The sequence below is a fragment of the Gossypium arboreum genome, chromosome 5, assembly GCF_025698485.1.
Source record: "Gossypium arboreum isolate Shixiya-1 chromosome 5, ASM2569848v2, whole genome shotgun sequence".
Classification (NCBI taxonomy): domain Eukaryota; kingdom Viridiplantae; phylum Streptophyta; class Magnoliopsida; order Malvales; family Malvaceae; genus Gossypium; species Gossypium arboreum.
The window spans coordinates 66311320-66315325 of record NC_069074.1 but is presented as its reverse complement, the minus strand read 5'-3'; the positions used below and the strand labels follow the sequence as shown (position 1 = coordinate 66315325).

At 35.1% G+C, this 4006-nt stretch overlaps 1 non-coding gene across 1 annotated transcript; it reads right to left on the bottom strand.

Annotated features, from left to right (window-relative positions):
* Positions 1–1046: 1046 nt before the first annotated feature.
* Positions 1047–1153, bottom strand: LOC128293491 (small nucleolar RNA R71). Its single transcript, XR_008283672.1, has one exon. It is a non-coding gene; the product is annotated as a small nucleolar RNA R71 (small nucleolar RNA).
* Between the last annotated feature and the right edge of the window lie 2853 nt (positions 1154–4006).

Below are 4006 nucleotides of genomic sequence, written 5' to 3'. Positions count from 1 at the left end.
TTGCCATGGAATGTTTTTCCTAATATTGATAAGCATGTTGATAATAATTTGAGTTTAATTAAAGTAATTTTCCTAGCTTATTTATTTTATAATTGTTGCTTATTGTGTTAATTCTGTTAAAATCTATTTCATTCATATAGTTGCATGTTAGGATAAATCACATCAGGGATCATTGCATTTAGTTTAATATATTTTAATCATCACTTCTCAATTATATTATTTTTATTTATCAAATTGTTAATATAATTTTAAAAATTAATTGACTTAGCACAAATACAATCCCTGTGGAGACGATAATTTGATACTTACTTATTACTTGATAACAACTGTGCACACTTGCACAAACCCGAGCATTACAAGTTTTTGGCTCCGTTGCCGAGGATTGTCAATTGTTGCCATAGTCATTTTTTGTGAAATTATTTATTTTCAATTTGGTTATTTCTAACATTACTAACTTATTCTTTTTTAATTTTGTGATTTTATTTTCAGGTGTTTATGAGCATAGATCGGATTATCGATTTAGTCACAATAGACCCTGAAATTGAGCGAACTTTCAGACAAAGAAGACGTGAACGAACAACTCAAAGACAAATCAAGATGGAGCTTCGAAATCAGAATCAAGACCAAGGTAATAAAGCCGAACATGTACGAAATCCCATCCTCACTGCCGATGATAGGGATCGATACATCAGACAATATATTTACCGCTTTTCAATGAGTTAAATCCAGGAATTAGAAAGCCAGATATTGAGGCAACCCAATTCGAATTGAAACTAGTGATGTTTCAAATACTACAAACGGTGGGCCAATTTAGTGGTATGCCCACAGAAGATCCATATCTCCACCTTCGATTGTTCATGGAAGTGAGTGATTCATTCAAGATAGTCGGTGTGACTAAAGATGCACCGAAGTTGAAGTTGTTTCCGTACTCGTTGCGAGATCGAGCACAAGCATGGCTCAATTCATTGCAACTAAGTTCCATATCTACATGGTAAGAATGAGTAGAGAAATTTTTGGTAAAGTATTTCCCGCCTAGCAAGAACGCTAAGTTAAGGAACAAGATCACAACATTCCAACAATTGGATGACGAGTCTTTGAATGAGGCTTGGGAGCGATTCAAGGAGTTACTTCGTAAGTGTCCTAATCATGGGATTCCTCATTGTATCCAGTTGGAGACATTCTATAATGGTCTCAATGCACATACAAGATTGATGGTAGATGCTTCTGTAATAGTGCAATTTTGTCTAAGTCTTATAATAAGGCTTGTGAGATTATCGAGAGGATCGTGAGTAATAACTATCAATGGCCAACAAATCAAACCACTTCAGGAAGACGACTAGCTAGAGTTCATGAAGTTGATGCTCTCACTTCATTATCAGTTCAGGTATCATCTATTTCCTCTATGTTAAAGCAGTTTACTGCTAATTGTGCTAATAATTTTGCAGCTCAGCCACCAATTCCATTTGAAGTAGTTTCTTGTGTGTATTGTGGGGAAGGTCATTCTTTCGAGAATTACCCATTGAATCTCGAGTTAGTGTACTATGTGGGGAACCAACATCAAAATAGGAGTGGACAAGGACCCCAGTCCAACCTCTATAATCCTTCATGGTGTAATCATCCCAACTTTTCTTGGACCAACCAAGGAAATGGACCAAACAACAACTTTATGCAGCATAAACCCAACCAATCTCAAAGGTTTAATCAGCAAGCTCCAAAACCACCTCAAGCTGAGGCATCAAATAGTTTGGAGAACTTGTTGAAAGCGTATATGACAAAGAATGACGCTTTGATCCAGAGCCAAGCAGCAACACTGAAAAATTTGGAAAACCAAATGGGTCAGTTAGCTACAGAGCTTCGTAATAGACCGCAAGGAACATTGCTGAGCAATACTGAGAATTTAAGAAGCTTGGGTAAAGAACTTATCAAGGCAGTGGCATTGCGAAGTGGTAAAATTTTGGAACCCCGATTGATTGATGTCGAAGACAAGCTTGTTGAAAAGGAGGAAAGTCAACCAGCTATTGAAATTCCTACACCAAAGGAATCAGAATCTACAAAGACTGACAAGGTAAATCCTAACTTAGTGAATTCAGATACTTTAACATCTTCTTTGGATGCAGATTTACCTACTCAGAAGAGTTGTTCGACTCAACCGAAAGTTCTATCACCTCCATATCCGCAAAGATTGTAGCAACACAAGCAGAAACAGAAGGTGCAATTCAAGAAGTTTTTGGATGTTCTGAAGCAATTACACATCAATATTCCATTGGTAGAGGCTTTAGAACGAATGCCAAATTACGTGAAGTTTATGAAGGATGTACTATCCAAGAAGAAATGACTGAGTGTGTATGAGACTGTCGCCTTGACAAAAGAGTGTAGTACATTCTTGTAAAACAAGCTGCCACTGGGATTAAAGGATCCAGAAAGCATTATGATACCCTGTAACATTGGTGAATCTTACTGTGGTAAAGCTTTGTGTGACTTAGGAGTAAGTATCAACTTGATGCCTAAGTCTATTTTCAAAATGCTAGGGATAGGAGAAGTAAGACCTACAACTGTGATGCTCCAGCTAGCAGATCGATCTTTAGCATACCCCGAAGGAAAGATCGAAGATTTTTTGGTAAGATTCAATAAATTTATTTTTCCTACTGATTTCATTATTCTAGATTTTGAAGCAGATAAAGAAGTGCCAATTATCCTTGTGACATCCCGAATTAGGGCCTAGTCAGAATAGTGGTTTCAAGACCACAAATCTAAGATAGAAATAATTATTTTATGATTTCTATTAGGTCTATAATATGAATGTTTGCTTATGTGAAAGTTTCATGAAGAAATTCTATGCTTAAAATGTCTAATTGAGTTTTAGAGGCCAAATTGAATAAAATGAAAAACTTGAATTCTAGAAGCTTTAAGTATGAAATTGTTTTAGATTATGCATTAGTGGGTTCTAATTAGCAATTTGACCCGTTTTCAAAATTTTAGACAAAAATGGACATGCATAGGAAAAATTTGAAAGAAAAACCCTAAGGGCATTTTGGTCATTTGGTAATTAAATGAAGTAAAAAGGAAAAAATCAAGTGAAAATGTTGTCCATCTTCCTCCTTAGCTGTCGAAATTTGTGAAGAACCATAGCTAGGGCTTTCAAACTTTTCAAGCTTGAAAGTAAGTTCGTTTTAGCCCCGTTTTTAATGTTCTTTACATTTTTGAGATCCTCGTAACATGATGTGCCCATTTCTAACCATATTTTAAGCTAGGGTTCATGTTGAAATTTTGACCAAGCATGAGAAGTTTTTGTTTTGATGTTTAATGGATGAATATGATAGTTCGATATGTGCTCAACATCTTTTACTAGGTGATTTTGCATGAAAACACCTTAAAGGGACCATTTTGTAAAAGATGTAAAATAAGTGATAAAAATCCGATTTTTGATGAAAGTATGGGATGTTATGAGTACAAGGAAAACACCGCTAGGCTTGGGTAACAAAGAAAATGCATGCATTTCATTTTACGAGCCTAGGGACTAAATTGAAAATAAGTGAAAAGTTAGGGGTAAAAAGGTAATTTTGCCAAGGCTGGAATTATGGATTGATTTAAATAATGTAATTGATAAACAAGTTAAATTTGGCATTATAGATCAAGAAAAACATGAACCGGGTCTTGATCGATGGAAGAATAAAATATACGATGATTAGGCTTGATTATCATCATTTTCGTCTCGAGATAAGTACATAAGCAAATAATGTGGTATTGTAGCATGTTTTTAATGTTTTGATTTTATGTGATAAATGTTTTCTTGTTATTATGAGTTATATGCTTCTTGGTTGTTATGAAAGCATAAATTATATTATGGCCATTACATACGACATCAAGAGTAAGTACGACAAAGTATGCCTTGTGCAAGTGAGGAAAATCCCGTTTGAACCTTAGAAGTAGTTTAGGATACAAGTGATATTTCACTAGGAATTAAGAAGCCCGAACTCGTTGAGTGGTCTGGGTTTGTGATATATGT